Source organism: Falco cherrug, chromosome Z (assembly GCF_023634085.1).
Source record: "Falco cherrug isolate bFalChe1 chromosome Z, bFalChe1.pri, whole genome shotgun sequence".
NCBI lineage: Eukaryota > Metazoa > Chordata > Aves > Falconiformes > Falconidae > Falco > Falco cherrug.
In genome coordinates, this window is record NC_073720.1 from 37,271,096 (window position 1) to 37,288,053 (window position 16,958).

General features: G+C 42.3%; 1 long non-coding RNA gene across 3 annotated transcripts; it reads left to right on the top strand.

The window, feature by feature from the left end:
- The first annotated feature begins 1,293 nt into the window (after window positions 1-1,293).
- On the top strand, window positions 1,294-16,382 carry LOC114016342 (uncharacterized). Of its 3 annotated transcripts, none has more exons than XR_003560753.2 (3): window positions 1,294-1,381; window positions 7,460-7,578; window positions 16,280-16,382. It is a non-coding gene; the product is annotated as an uncharacterized LOC114016342 (long non-coding RNA). The 3 variants fall into 3 exon arrangements; XR_003560752.2 differs by lacking the exon at window positions 16,280-16,382 and adding an exon at window positions 7,968-8,539 and having other exon boundaries at window positions 7,457-7,578; XR_008730318.1 differs by lacking the exon at window positions 16,280-16,382 and adding an exon at window positions 7,968-8,539.
- Window positions 16,383-16,958: the final 576 nt, after the last annotated feature.

Genomic DNA, 16,958 nt, shown 5'->3' on the forward strand with positions numbered 1-16,958 from the left:
GTTTTGGCTGGAATAGAGTTAAATTTTCTCCTCTGTAGCTGGTACAACGCTGTGGTTTGGATTTAGTATGAGAATAATGTTGCTAACACCCTGATGTTTTCAGTTATTGCTCAGTAGTGCTTACTCTACATCAAGAACTTTTCAGTCTCCCATGCTCTGCCCGTGAGCAGGTGTACAAGAGACTGGGAGGGGACACAGCCAGGACAGCTGACCCCAACTAGCCAAAGGGATATTCTGTACAATAGAATGTCATGTTCAGTATATAAACTCGGGGTGGTGTGTGTGTGTTTGCCCAAGGCTGCTGATTGCTTCTGGGGGACTGGCTGGGCATTGGTCAGCGGGTGGCAAGCAGCTGTATTGCACATCACTTTCTTTTTTTCCCCTTTTAGATTTTATTCTTCTCTTCCTCTTTCTCCTTCTCATTACAATTGTTATTATTATCATTATTATTATATTTTATTTTAATGTCATTATAATTTTTTTTGTTCTGATCTCAGCCCACAAATTTTACCTTTTTCCCTGAATCCCCTCCTCATCCCTCAGGTGGGGTGGGGGCAGTGGGCGAGCAGCTGCGTGGTACTTCATTGCCAGCTGGGGTTAAACCATGACACCCACAATATACTTCAACTATTAAGAGACGGCAGCCAGTATAGCAGCACTTCAAACGCTGCAGCATTTCTGCACATGAACAGCCTGCCTGGGCACGTCCGTCTCCTTTGATGGCAGGGTGGCAGCACGTGTAGCCCTTGGCACCACCAAAGGGCTGTTTCCTGCCACGTGTACCCACCGCATGGCTGCTTTGAGGCAGAGCATGGGGATGAAGGCCGTGCCAAGCTGGAAATCCCTTCTGCACCCACAGTTTTCTAGCAACACTTTGTTGAAGAAGGCGGCACCAAGTCTGGGTGCGTCCAGAAAGTACCCGCCACGGGTGTTTCGCTGGGTACGGAGCGGACGGCAGTTGTAGGCACGAAGGTCCTTTCGTCGGCAGGGGATAAGCAGATGAAGGGTGCCACCGCCAGCCGGCCCGCCGCACCGGCCCGCCCGTGCTCTCCGCGGCCGCACGGGTTCCCCCCGACAGGCGCCCGCTCCCCGCGCCAGGGCGGCCGCGGCCGGATCCGCGGCGCGTTACCGCCATCCGGTGGCCGGCCCGGGGAGAGCGCCGACTCGGCGGCGTGGGGTGACCCTCCCCCTGGAGCCCGGGGCCCCTCCCGCCTACCCCCGGGGGCACGCCCACCCACCCGCGGGATCCCGCCCACCCACCCGCGGGGCCCCGCCCACCCACCCGCGGGGTCCCGCCGACCCCGCCGGCGGTACGCGCGGCTGGCGTTGGTGTTAACGGGGCCGACACGCTGCACTCAAGAGAAGGGGGTTCCTGTTAACAGTGAGTTTCCCCTTTGCCTTCCCCGTGTGCAGCAGCTGGTGATGCAAGTTTTGGTTGTTACGTTTTTTTAATGTACTTATTCCTAGAAAATAAAACCGGCCTTTGGAACTGCACGTTGTGAGTTGGGCTGGAGACAGATTTCTGAAATTTTCAGTGACTCAGCACTGAGTTCTACCACCACGTGTTCATTCTCTAGCTTCTTGGGCTAAGCTGTAGAAACGGGAAGCTACAACATCCCCACCTGGAAGCCATGTGTACTGAATGCAAACACAGCACTGTATTTTCTCAGTGGTTGCAATCCTTCTCTGGTGGTCAAGGCACTCACAACAGCTAGGTTGTTGCTCATTTGCCCTAGTAAACGGGGAAAATCAGTCGTGAGCTTGGGGCATCATGCGCACAGCTCCCACCATATTAAGTCTGCACAAAACTGCTGCCCCTTCACTTAAACGCCTCTGCTCTGAAAGCAAGAGGTGTATGACCTTGCAGTAGGCTGCACCAAAGGCATTGCACTGGTCTCTGTGTAAAGCCGGTAGCCACAGTAATAAAAATTATATATTAGCCAAATTTCTCCTGGCTTCTTAAGAAGAAGCTAACAGGCATCCAACTGGACAGATGTTCTAGTAACATATGGAGACCATAAGGAAATAAGAATGGTCATATCATATCAGATCAAAGGTCTGTCTGGTTTAGCAATTCTTCCCAAGTGTAATCACTAGCAGATGCCTCAGGAAGACTATAACAAAGCAAGCATGTGCTGCTACTTTTCCGGATTGCTCACTCGCACTCCACAGATTTGGGGCTTACTGATCTCTGAACTTGGTGGGGTGTGTTGGCATTTTGTAGCCCTCTACTTCAGCTTCTCTTCCCTGTCAGGAGTAAACTTTTAATGTCCATTGCCATCTGAGACAAGGAGTACTAGTTTGATTGTATCCTGTTTGCTTTGAAGTCTTTCGTTCCTGTTTAATGCTCCCTCTGCTGCATTATAAGAGACATTTAACAAGCTCCTTCTCCAGCCACAGAGGATGTTATAGATTTCTTTTATACTTTTCCTTCCCCTCGTGAATCACCTAAACAAAGAGTTTTCCACATACGGAAACCATCATACCTAAGGATCACTCTTGCTACGCTTTGTTTTACTTTTTCTAGCTCTCCTGTACCCTTCCTTGAGCTGGGGCTCAGAAATTTCATTAGGATTGTGGCTGAATGAATGAAATGCATGGAAAAAAACATGGAATCTATTCCTTTATGGAGGGATGTGCTGGGCTAAAAACAAAAAAAAAGCATCATGTGTGGGGCAAAATACAATGCTCCAGATACTAAACCACAGCCTAAGGAGAGTTAAAATGCGGGAGGTGCAGAAGTGGTTTAAAGCCTCCAGTTCACAAGCAAGTATAAGAGAAACACAGAATGCAGGTGGGCTTATTACAATGATTTCTATGCTGAAATATGAAGATAAAACACAGACAAAAACCATTTTCTGGGATTCTGTCTTTATGTCTCAAGCCTGCACTGTGGCACCACTTCAGGTTGTAGCAGGTTAGCACACCTACAGAGCTACTTCATACACACAGGTCCACCACATTTGACAGAAGATTGTTACACACAGTTGAACACACAGGAGCTACAGCTGACTCCAAATCTTCTTTCTTGTCATGTCATATTTTTGGCTTTAAATGGAACACCAGGGTTCTGAGATAAGTTTTTCTGTGCACAAATTGAAACCATTTCCCTGTAAGTGCTGGTTTCCAAAGATGTCTTTTTGTTTTCTTAGCAAGTACCAAGGAACCTAGCAATATCACACTTTGATGATTGAAATTACTGGGGTAGTTTCACTTACATTTATTTATTTGCTTCCTTTTATTTAATAAAGGAAAGGTCAGCTAAAACAGCAATACTCTGTTCTGACAAAGCAGGCCTCTGCCATCAAGGGAAAAAAGTAATTCTCTTGGACTGTAACTCGAGAGAGGCACCTTGTACATCTTAATTTTAGTTTCAGGAACCTGCATAATATTGCCAACACATAAGTGCTGTACTACATAATTAGGCCTTTTAGATGGCATGTGCCATCCATGCCCTATTGCCAGTCGTAAGGGACGGACCTCATTTTTACAGTCACATGTGCAAATTTGGGGACTTTAAGGAAGGCTGTTATAAAAACATCCAAATATCAAGACTCCCCCTCTTCTCCTCCTGCTTGAGAAACATTTGATACTAGAAAATACTAGCTTCCTTCCTTAAATCCTATTGAACTGCTCCCTGCAGGATTATGCAAAACATTCCACCAAGAGCTGCCACTCAGAAAGGAATTATTTGAGCTCAGAGAGTTAATAAGGGGATGTATTTGAAATAAGACATTAAAGGCTTGAAGGAATAGGTATGACTCCTAACTATGGGATTTAAGGCAATGTGGAACAAACCAGGCACTTAACATCACTGGAAAAACTGATAAAAACTAGGCAACAGATAAAAACATCAGACAAGAAACATGGCACCTTCCAGAAAAAAAACCCACCTATTTCATAGAAGTAGATTGGAGAGATGAGCTAGACAACAAAATGATCTTAATATCATGTGCAAGGTCAAAACTAGCTCACATCTAATATCCAGGGTCATAATTTCAACTACCAGAAATTTCACAATGAGGATAATAAATTCTTGGTATTACCATCTTCCAAAAGAGTAATTGTAATTTAAAACTAAAAAAATAGGGGTAGAGGAGTGGGAAGAAAGATGTTTTTCTCTGCCAAACAAATACAGTATCAAAAAGAACAGAGGTATGAATGGAAAAGTGGTATTCCTGGGTATCTTTGGCTCAGTCTTTTCACTACATTTCCCTGAATGAAATAAATTTTTTTGAAAGAGACCATGCTGCCAAAGAGCGGTGATCTGTAGTGCAGCCAAGGGAGCACAGGCAGAGAACAGAAGGCGCTCACTTAGGGGGGGAACCAGGAGATGATAACTCCTGGAGATGATTTGTAACATTTGTGATCAGCTGCTGGGCTGGGAATGAAAAGATTCATTTTGCAAGCTCTGCAGCTGCAGGGAAGTATTAAGGAGTTGAAACTGATCTCTTCTGAAATTATACATTAATCTCTTACATCCAGGATCAGACTTCCTAACTCCAAAATACATTTTTCTTAGTCACATGTAAACGCAGGAGAATTAGTAAAGTAAAAATGATGTGATGCTTACAGAACAATAAAAAGCACATAGGCAATTCAAGCCTGCAAGGTGTGAGAGGTCTGGCTCCCAGCCATTACCTATGCAAATTTATTCAATCCAATTGATAAGTTAAATGTATTTAAGGTAATATCACTTACATGCTTAAATCAGTAACTCTGTTAAACAGTGATTTTCAAGGAATGCAACATGTTATACTGAAACGGGACCACTCTGTGAAGGTACTCTCAGTACAGGCAAGGCATTTATTTCAGTTTTTTTGATTCATAATGAACGGTGTTTAGAGGCTTATTTCTCAAGCTCTGGATAAAAGGAATGTCAAAATGAGTCCAGGTATCAGTGCAATTGTGCTATGTGCCTTTCCTGCTCCATCCCTTATCTGGTGTTTAGAGAAGACTCGACACGTTTGAGGGGGCAGGAGGAAGGAGGAGGAAGAGCATTTATGTCGTCTGAGAGTCTACAGCCAAACAAATGTACACCCTGGCTGGTTTAAAAGGTAATTTAGTTTGGAGCTTTTCACTCAGCACCTGCCAAAACATAAACCAGAATAAGACATTAAAGAAAGTTCATTACGAGCACTTCAAAACTCTCCTCCTTCTCTGTGCTGTCTTCCTCTAGGACTTTTTGTATAATAAATGTCCTTATCTTTGTCTTTGAGGAGCTCCTGAAATGTTTTGCTTGTCTGAGACACAAACAAAATCTCCAGGGGTCTGTGAATGGCAGGCTGATCTTTCAGAATTGCTAGCTGGGGGAGGAGAAATGAACTCCACTGTAAACCAAGGACTCACTGTGACAGATTTGTTAATGCTGTTGCTTCTCTGAGACTGAAGCTAACAGACAGTACACATCTGTAGCGACTACTGGGGGGCAGGTGAACCCTGGTGCTCAGTACCACCAACTGGTCTGGAATTAGGTAGACTTTTACAGAGTTCCACTCCCAGTGCAAGACATTTATCAGCCTTGATGTTGATAGCAAGAGTCATATTCAAGACAAAAGGCACGTATTGAGTGTTATTCATGTTACTCAGTGCACCCTACCAGGAGGCACTGCAGCACCGAAGAGACACAAGAAGTGATACAGGAGTCCCACATTGCTGTTACTGGCTCTGCAAGACAGTTGCCACCCGAGCAGGCTATTCTGGATGAAAGGAGAAAGCAGGATAAGAATCTGAGCTGTTAATGCCAGCTCAGATGCCCCCACGCTGTGTTTGCTGCGTGAGAGCTGAGCAAGGCAGAGGTATCTGCCTCAGACACACCTGTCACCAGAATAGCTGGGTGCTGGGACCCGGAGCTGCCCTTAGCACAGCTGTGCCATCTCCTCTGTGAAGCCTGGGAGATGCAGGCACACTGATTACAGCGTGCTGGCTTCAGAAAGCCTCGTAAAGCAGGTCTGCGCTGCCCAGAGGTATGCAGACCAGGCTAGACTGAAGTGCAAAGGTTAACGGTTTTGCTGATTAGAGCAGCTGTAATCGAGTTAAAGGCCATACTTGTTATTCACTTAAGGCTGTGCTTGACTTAAATCGCCTGCTAGTCAGTGTGTGGCTCTCTCCCCTTATCTCCACCGGAAGAAGGGTAAAAAGCTCCTGTTACCTTACCAGCACTTCTGAGTATCTTCCTGTTGTGAGCCATCCAAGCGTCACAAGGCCACCAGACCCGTCTGTCAGAGCACCTTCAGATAAGTCTTTTCAGATGTCTGCAGGGAAAGTGTTAAGGATAACACAAACATGCACAAAATGGGCTTTCACAGAAGATGTGTGATCCAGCAGCAGGAGCAGTCAGGGTGGCTGGAGGAGGGGGCTGTTACAATCTCTAACGTGCAATGGCTTCTCCAAGGAAGAGGAAAAAGCTGCAGGCAGCCATGCAGTTCCCTGATGCAGTCACACCTATGAACCCAAAACTAAGAGTTTGTTTCTTATATGAAAGTTACAGAAGAGGGAGGTGGTAACACACTGCACCCATTGTGCTTGCTGCTGTCAGCTCCTGAATATCTCACTGTTTACACAACTAGGACCAAAACACCAGATTTTCTTTATTGCTGGTATAATTGGTAATAATGCTTTTAATTTTGAACTTTTTTAAAATGAAAAATCACTAAAGTTTCTTTAAAATGAAAAATCACTAAATTTTCTTAAAAATTGCCCATTTTGCTATCAGCTGGATTTTGGCAGTAGTTGAAAAAACCATATTTTTAAAGTAGCATTTTAAAAATGGGGATTTCACCACTTTCTCACATATCAGTTTTCATTCTGTGTGTGACTATATTTTATACATAAAGAGAGAGAATTAAGCTTTAACTATACTTAAGCACAGACATCCCTGAAGATACTGAAAGACAGGATCTTACTCTCTCCCATCGGTTTTAAAATGTTCTAAACCCAGAGATTTAAGGCAGGTTTTGGACTTAAATGAAAACGGACACAGACATTTATATACATACACACAGGTACAGAAATACATGTACACGTATCTCTGCCCACAAATACATAATACAGGTTAATAAGGTATTAAAATATGTATATTTCACATTGCTTGAAAACTATTGCCATGATAATAATAATTCAGCAGCTCCACTCGAAACTTCTCGCCTTCATCCTTCATGATTTGATATGACAGTTCAAACCTTTGCATGATTTCAGTGGTACAATTTTTTTTTTTGTTGTTCTGCTTTTATACACTTTTTAATCATTGTTCTCTTTCAAATTTTGCTTTGGCATCAAGGCACTCATGATCTAACCAGCTTTCTATTGTGCTAGCAAACAAATTCTTAAATGACATTTTTTCCCCTAATTTATGAATAGTCTATTCCTGGCTAATTTATCTCCATCCTTTTGCCAATTGTCTGGAACACCCAACATGTACTTCACTACGCCTGTCTATGTTGTCTTTTGTTCTCAGCAGTACTGATTTCCTGAATGAAAGCTGAAACGGACTGAGAGTTGCTCCTTCAAGATGCCAGGTGATGACAGCTCTGGAGGATGTACATGAATCCCTGGGAAAGGGAAGACGGAAGCCATCAGGTAACATTTTAACTTGTGGTTCTGAAAAGGTAGTGGCATGTGTAGGGCTCCATCTATTTCAAACGTTTTAGAAAACCTCCACAGCAGATCTTACCTTCCAAAGGACTTTTTTGGTGATCTGCGCATTACTACTGCCTACAATGGTTTTATGATACAGCTTATTTCTTCAAGAGCACTGTAGCAAGCAGCCTACACTGCCAGTAGTGTTATTATTTAAGTAGATCATCAGCAAAGTAGTGACTGTCTAATCAGTGAGTTCAAAGCCCTCCTTTATATGTATGCTGATCCCTTATGTTATCTTCTTGCAAAGCCCAGCAATGCAAAGGGAAACTAGCTCCAGGTTTTATGGTGGTCCTGGTCATTCTAAGAGTCATTTCCTTCTCTTTCAGGGACATGAAGAGGCATATATTATGTGGGCAGAAGATTCTGTGTTCTGGTCAATAACATAGGCCAAAGAGGTCAATGGCATTCAGGCAAGCCTGCCTGAAAGCCCCTATAAATTTTCAAAGGTGGGTGAGGAAGATTTAGAGACTGGATGTGTTCTGCCCATGCAGGAGGAAAGATAAAATGCCACTCTGTAAAGGGGAACATAAAAACCTTAAGAGGCTATACAGTCTCCTTAATGGGGGAAGAATTTTGCCCACCCAGGTTTTATTTTACTGCAGGGACACATCAAAAGGGCACTTGAAATTGATGCTTAGAGAAAACTGATCCACCAAGGCAACAGCTAAAGCTTTCTTTCCGCCTTCTCTTCTGCCCCCATTCCTCTTTTGTCACCACCTATTTTGATGCAACACCTTCAGAAGAGGCAGCTGGTCACTGACACAGTGATGAACACCCCCACCATCCTTCCTTTCCAGATGTTTCTTGCTTCCTGCTTCCAAGTCAAAGTTGGCACAGGCCCAAAGAAATACACATATTTTCACTCTGCTTAGGAATAAAAGTACTATTTTATAAGCTATGAATCCAGCTTATGTTATTCCCTATGTTTTATAAAAACTATTCTTGTCAGTAAACTCTCTGGGACTCTTCTACAGTTGTATAGTAAGGGTGGCCATGAAACATCTTATCTAACTCAGCTGGTTATACAAGGAATAAAATATCCCTCTCTTTTTTCCTACATATGGAATAACAGTGGGTATTTAAAATCAATTCAAATATATGTATGTAATTATATATATGCTGAAATAGTGCAATGAAAACAGAAATCTTTTGCATGCAAGGAAACTGAAAGCTCCTTTTTTACTTTACTGTGCTTTGGAGCATGCCCAATCCATTTTCACCCACATATCCTGAAGTATTAGCCACTGCAATAGTTTTGTTGCCATTTTTCACAGTGAAACTGTGAGTCTGAGAGAGAGAATTAGGAGATGTTGCAAAACTGAATCAAGCAAAACACAGAACAGGAAATCGCACTCAGGTTTTTGGGTTCCCAAACAGTTTAATCCCACTAGACTTTGTCCCATATTTTGATAATTTTGATTTTCCTGTGTTACCTGTGATCTCTTTAAAAAGTATTTATGTCGCTGCCAGCTCATAAGCCAGTCCTGCAATCTTGTGCAAAAGCCCCTTTATAATCAATTACAGTCAAAGAAGCATCCAACAAATCCTAGGAACTGCTCAGTATCTTTTCTAAGATCCAGCTTACAAGAAAATGCATGGCATTGATCTGTATTTTCTGTGGCTTTTTAGGGAGCTGATAAGTGTAAAATTTCCATCAGTAGCAGCAATAACAGGAACATGTTCCTACAAGGGAGCATCCAAGCCGTTTTATACTTGCTAAACCTATTGACTTGTCATTTTTTCTTTGCTTCTTTTATTTATTCCTCAACACATACAAGGACCAATGCTTGTTGCTTCCTGATCAGCCACAATATTTTGAAATGTTTGGCATTGCTCTCTGACAAGATAAGGCATGGGCTGCAGAGATGCAGCAAGAGTGAGGGAATGATGAATGAGACAGGGAAAACCACAGAATGACAGATGGAACATTTGGTGCACACTTTAAAAAATCCATAGTTTCCAGGACCTTGCTGGGAGACAGAGCTGAGGAGTTTCTGAGCAGAAGGGAAGGGCCTGTGCACATGGCACTCATCTACTGTAAGTTAAGACAGTTCTCACAGACTTTTTGTTGGGGAAAATGAGGACTATTTGGAGGTGGTCAGTGTTTATTTTTCCCATGGTTCTGTGGCTGTGCACAGGGTGAGACTATTTGGATACCACTGGCTCCCAGTACATCTTTGAGCCTACTTTTGGAGCATTGATGGACAGAAGCTATGTCACAACTGAAAGCATTTGCTATCTTATCAAACTTTGTCATTTTAAATGGAGAGAAAAGTAGCAATGCAGAAAAAAGAAGGCCTCTTTTTCTTGCCCTGGGGAATGATGGCTGCGGTACATGCTACGCATACATCTGGCCAAAGTAAACTACCCAGAGGGTCACTTTCTATTGGCAGACCATTATGTGTTTGGGATGTTAGCCGAGGGTTAAGCCAAGAGATAAAAAAAGGAGTAGAGAATCAAGATAAAACAAGGAGTAGAGAATCAGGGTCAGAGGGAAGAGTAGGGTAAGAAAGAGACATAGGATTTTCACATTTGTTTTATCTTGTAAATAAACTGTTTTAGGATGATAATGTCCTATACACAAATACATGTGTCATAGGTAAAATACAGACAGAGTGGCACAGGGTATCTTGGTTCAGTTTCCCCTGAGCTTTTGAATATTATTTACAGTTGTGAATTTGAGATAAATATTTAAGATGTAAACCCCCACACACATTTTGGAGAAAGGGAGACATACAGCTGGATGCCCTTTCTCCCAGCTGCTTTTCTTTGACTTAGGGAATCAGAATACCACCAGAGAAACATTTTGTTCAGTAGAGTATGCATTTGGCAGAAACAAGCAAGAGGGACAGTAAATTGCAAAGCAAGGTCAGAACAATTTTGCTTCCAATTTTTTTTTGTTTTGTAAAAAGAAAGAAGGAAACATTTTTCTTCAAAAAAATACAGACAGCAAGGCACAGCAGTATTTCTGTGGGGGTGAGCTGTCAGAAAACAAGAATGATCCATTCATATTGCTCTTTGAAGAGCTGAAATATTTGTATGCATTTAAATTAAAGGGATTATGCACTTGGAGGATTCTTAGTTCTCTGTCTTCAGGACACTCACACTTTTCTTCTGTTCCTTCCAATTGGTAGGTAATAGTAACCTAGCTTCCCTAGGTGGGATGAACTCAACCAAACATGCATGGCATACATCTCCACTTGAAACAGTTCAGGCTTCCTGGTTTGAAAAGACAGACAGAAAGACAGACTGAAAGAAACACTCTTGCAGGCAACATAGTATTTTATTATTTATTATTTTGCATTAACTATTCTGATAGGTTATAAATGGTGCCTTACTGGCATCTGTTTCTCTCAAGTCTATGAAGTCAGTATGGGGTGACATACCAGAAAGCAGGTATCCAAGGCTGGATAAGATGGATCTGAGCTCTCTGGAATGAAATTTGTTCTCTCCACTCTCGGATCCTTCCTTGTACAGTGCCAAGGTGGCCTGAAGAAATTTTAGAGAGGGTTGGCTACCATAGCATGACTGGATAATTTCTATTGTCCAAGCTTCATGAATGTTAAGTTCTACTGGGGTCCTATCACCTGTTTATAAATTTTCACATCTAATGGACTGTGCTTCTGTAAAGAGAGTAGGAGCTTAGGTTAGGAGAATCTGCCATGTTGGTGAGTCATTTTAGCTTGTAGAATCCCTCACACAGAATCTACTTGCTAATCTAAAATATATCTAAATTCGAAAATTAACCAAAATTCTAGAATGAATCTGAATTAATCCCATTAACAACTTCTGGTGATCCATCCAGCCTACTTGTAAAAAAAATGTTTTGTCACAACTCCTGAACTCAAAATTATTTCTGAACCTACTTCAAATAATCTGCACATTGAATAATTAAATGCAAAAAGGTCTTTTTACTTCAACACGCATCTTTCCAATTTTGCTGCATAACAAGCTGAAAAACACAGTTTTCCAGAACACAGCACAATTATGGCAAGATTTGAGGCTTGTTATTTGGGACATCTTTTCAGGAAATGTCTTCTGAGCACTAGAGAAATCATCAGAAGTGAACAGTTCACCCATGCTCTGGGAAACATGACAGTAAGGTGTGTAACCAGACAGAATTCAGTTCATTGATCTCCTGTAGCATACACAGATTAAAGTGTCCCACATTGCTTTTTTGTTTGTTTGTTTCTCTTTCACTATAACTCAGGATAACATTAATTTCAAATCAGCATTTCAAATTTGGGGACAGAAACAACTAAGTATAATTTCCTATGCAAGCCTGGAAGCAAGGTGAAAAGCAGTCAACAACGTCAAAGTCTGTCTGTATCCACCTGTGACTGTGTCCCAAGAGCTCTAAAGAGCATGGGCATTATTCCACAACTAGTGAATCCGTCACTGGTGGATTTTTTTCAGCCTGAACAATACTAACATCAGGATTCATGGCTACAAACATAAGGGACACCATAAAAATCCCACAGTTCTACACAGTCCTGAACTGACTTGAGCAATGCTTGCTCAGGCACCTCATGCTGCATCACACGATCTGAATGCTCCTGTCTTTGATAAATCATCTCCTGAAGCTGGTGGCTGAGATTGTTTTCATGTAACAATGCTGGCTCTGAATACTGCAAGCATGGTTATTAGAAATGATGTTAAGCAATGCCATAGCTTTGTTTTTTACAAAGTATTTTGCATTCTCTGCTAGGAAAAACCCATGAGGCTACATTTCTGAACACTTCAGTATGATGACTATATGTGCACCGTACAACCATTCACTTACATGTGACAGCTGAAAACCGCATAAAGTCTAACACAGGTGATTTTCTGCCAAAATACATCCAAGCAAATACTTGTCTCTTCTGGAATTTTTAACAGATGAGCAACTCCAGCCAGGGTGACGTAACAGTTGAGCAAATATAAACAAAATGTGGGGACCTGAGAAAACGATTCATGATTTTGAACAGAAAACAGCAAAAAGCAATACCTTACCCAGCTGTGCTCCAGGATGCACTAGCAGGGCTCAATTCCAGATCCCCACTTGCCCAGCTGATTTCAACAATGGTTTGGTTTGGTGTGGCACAGCAACAAAACAAAGCCCAATATAAGCCCTTCTCTATCAAGACAGTAGGTGTTAGAGATCTCAAAAATCCATGTACTCTGACTGTAAACAATGCAAGCACACATGCAAAACAAACTAGCAATGGCATACTGCACAGAGATAACTGTATCACTAATCTCAGTCCCATTCCCAGTGGAAAAATGTTTGTCACAAAAAAACCTCACTACAATTCTTACTAAATGGTGCCTTTGTTGCTTGTTTCTGGAGATTGAACAAACCCCACATGGACGTTGATACTTTCCCCAGACCAGCACTGAAGTGTAAAACCTTCCACTGAAGTGGAAACTGTTCTCCTGTACCTTGAATTTGGACTTTGCTTTTGTCCCACAACCCATTGTGGGTTGCGTTTTCTTTCAAAAATTAGCTACGCAAAGCTACTCTTTTCAGTGACCTCAGCACGTGATTATGTATATGCAGAATCAGAAATGCAGGAGACAAGGTTCCCACCGTTTCCAGGCTCTTCGTTGCGTCCTGTTGTGTAAAAAGCCAAGCAAATGTTGCCTCCTTTTCACCAGCAGAGGACGGTGCCTCCTCTACTTAAAGACTCACTGCCGTGGCAATCACTAAGGTTTCCCTTGCAAGCCAGAGATACGTGCGCTGCGTTCTAGAGGCTGAGGGAAAAGAAACAGCAAGATTATCTCGTATCGCTTCTGCTGCATTCAGTCATACACAATGTGGATGTCAGACAGCTGCTGGATTGCCCATCGCCTCAATCCCTGGAGCCCCCAAAACTCCCACAGCTGTGGGATGATGCGGTGACACAGGGATCTTGGCCCATAAAATCACTTACTTAATTGCTTTCTTTTTAGAGGATTTTATTTATTGGAGAGTTTTCCTTTGTGAATTTAGTGCGTGAAGGGATACTAGGCAGCATGGAGGCTAACATCTCTAAAGAGCAGTGACATGAAGTCTGTGCTGTAGGGTCCAGTTCTGAGGAAGCACTTGCATGGACTACCACGTGAGCTGCGACCTCAACAGCGGTAGGAGCAATCGTGTCCCATGAATAGTTATTGGGCAGTTTTTTATTTTGTACATATTATACATCACTTTGTCCAGCCATTTTGCACTCAGATGATCATTCTCAGATTGTCATAGCTATATGGCTCATCTTTATGTATTTGACATGCCTCTTGGCACACATGTGTGACCAACGTGCTGTTATTGTTGCCTGGGAGCTGACTCAGGCTGAACTAAAAGTAGGATTCACCTTACATTAGCTGTTAAAAAATTAGGGTTGTCATACTTCAGTGAAAGCAATGCCAGTATTTTCAGGTGTCAATTCATCCTAATGATAGGAAGCATTTGTTCTGTAGAAGTAATTCCCCTCTGAAGCTTCTTCTCACCCTCTTTGCATTGAAAACCAAGCCAAGAGAGCTCACTCAGACCAGACATTTCCCTTTGAAACACATAAAATATGCAGCATTAATCCTACCATAATTGCCTTGTCCAGCATCTCAGAGGAAGCTGATCATGCCACAGTCAGCCTGAGGTTTCTTGAGTCCCAGCCCAGAGGCATATCCACTGAGCTATCCCAAACATTGCCTTAGTAATTGCCTGATACATACAAGTTGCCTCAGACAATCAAGCCAAATGATATAGTATGGGAATATATTACAAATCATGTGCAAGGAAAGCTGCTGAGGTAGATGCATTTAAATAAAATTTACAAACTCGGAGCTCCTTGGTATTCTTTCTTTCCTCATTAGTGCTGTTGAAGGTACTAAGACTTGTTTCTGAATAAAGGATGTAGATTGTGCCTTTAGAATAGCATGACATAAAAATCACATTTCCTTCCCATTTCCACTGTACATACTTTCAGTGTGTTTGTAAAAGCTACTGAATTTATAGGCCCAGAGTTTCACTTTACCTATGCATCAAATAGAAACCAAAATGCTTCCACAGTTTTAGTTCACTTCATTGCTAGTCTGGGGAGAACATCAAAGTCCATTCAGGGTCTCCAGTTTCCTGAAACTAGCAACAAAGGTGCCAGTTAGTGAGACTTGTAGTGTTTTTTTTGTGACAAACATATTTTTCCACTGGGAATGAGACTGACACCAAACAGCTTGTGTGTGGGGAATTTTGGAGGCATCAAAACACAGCAACTTTTCCGAGTGGTTTTGAACATAGAAATAAGAAGATGGATGGCGCTATTGCCAATCTCCTTAGCTTGCAATTTCTTTCTAAAACACATGTCATCACAATACCCCATCACAATTTGTTGTGGGGTTTTTATTTTCATACTATAATTGCCAAAATACAGATCTGTCAAATGCTGACAACTAGCACTGCAATTGCTAAACATGGAAACTATTTTAATGAGCACAGTCTAAATAACATTAAGTTAGGCAGTGACCAATTTCTTCCCAAAACTGTGTTGTTGCAGATGGTTTGGTGGGTGAGTACAAGCAGAATCCTTTCTATGAGGTGTCTAACACCCTCACTGTAAAACCATAACAGGACATGCTGGAATCCCTCCTTTCTTTGTAATAAAACCAAATTAAACCAGCCATGGCTAGATTATAAGGGCGAGCAATCATAATGAAAACTCAGGAAAACCGAAGGATGGTGGCGAGAACAAGTAGAAGTCCAGACACTCACACCCACCCACCCATAGAACTACAGCACTTCACAGACAGCAATGTGAGAGATGTGGCACCTTGCCAGTCACTGTTGTTCAAAATTGGGATGGAGACACTTCGGTATTTCTCACACTGGAAGTTTTCAAATAAATTTGTAAATTAAAAAAAAAACTTTCCAGCCCTGACTCAGATGTCTGTGATTGGCGAGCTGTATTTGTGAAACACAGTTTTCCTACTTAAATTCATTAGCCTTGCTGAGGGAGGAACAGTGTAAACTGTGTTCAGCTTGACTAGTACAGACCAACTAAACCAGGGGTCCTCAAACTTTTTAACCAGGGGGCCGGCGCGTGGATGCAGTGGCAGGCAGCCATCTGCGGCTGCTTGGTTTCCCCCCCCAACCCCCGGCAGGGGGGGGGCAGGGGGGGTCTGTAAATACCGGGGGGCAGATTGAGGACCCTGGGGGCCGTATCCGGCCCGTGGGCTGTGGTTTGAGGACCCCTGAACTAGAGGGTCAAGAGGACATTTATAGCATTGATTAAAACCCCAAAGATACCACCTCGTCTTTAAAACTAATGGAAAGACTACCTTTGGGTAGTAGAAAATTAGGCCACCTAAGAAATTCTGCCACTTCAGGCTTCTTAGCAGTACAGGAAAGATTGAAATTCAAAAACAGAAAGCCTGGGGCATTCCTGCCATGGGAACAGGAAGGTAAGTGTAGGTGAAAGGAGGAGGAGAGACAGAAGAGCTTTGGAGGCTGGGATGAGTGTCCTGATGCTTGGGGAAGACTAATCCTGTGAGACAGGGACAGCTATGCATCAAACAGTTTCTTGCTATGGACAGCATCTATATTACTGTCCTGTCCTGAGGGATGAACATTACCTGAGGCAGATCTAGAAGTATACATCATACTTACAATCCCTATAAAATTTTGTTACAGCTCTGTTTCGATGAGTCTAGACCATCTGGCATTAACTGGGATGTCTGGCCACCTTGTGAAAAACACAACTCATGAACCTGTTTACACATCAGAAGTGCTTCCAAGCCTGGTGAGTAGCAGCAGGTTTTCCTGTTAACCTGGACAAACAGAGATGCCCTTTGGTGAGTTTATTTGTGTTTTCTTAAAATTCCAATGACATTTGTTAACTGGACCTTTTCTGTTCCAGGACTCTCTCGTCTCAGGTTCCCTCACCTACAGTTTCCTAACAGGACGAGTACAGCAGTCATGCAGATATTCAAAAGGCAACATGAAAAGGTAAGGGCTGGCTATGAAATACTCAGAAATAAATGAACATTGAGCTTTGCTAGCCTGATTCAGCAAGGCATTTATATTCATATTCTGTGCAGGGAAGTTGCATACTTGTAAGGACACCTATCCTTGTACAATATTATTAAGTGCTTTCTAATTTCCTTAATAATTTCCTTCCTTACCAAAAGAAAAAAAACTTTGTCCAAAGTTGTATTTGGTTTTGAATACATTGCATAATTTCCTCTTTGCCAACAAAAATTCTTGTTGAAAATTAAATTTCTGAGGAAGGTTGGCATCAGCAAACAGATGATAACTTAGATTAAAAAAAAAAAAAGAAAAAAAAAAGGATGTAACAATTCAAATTGTTTTC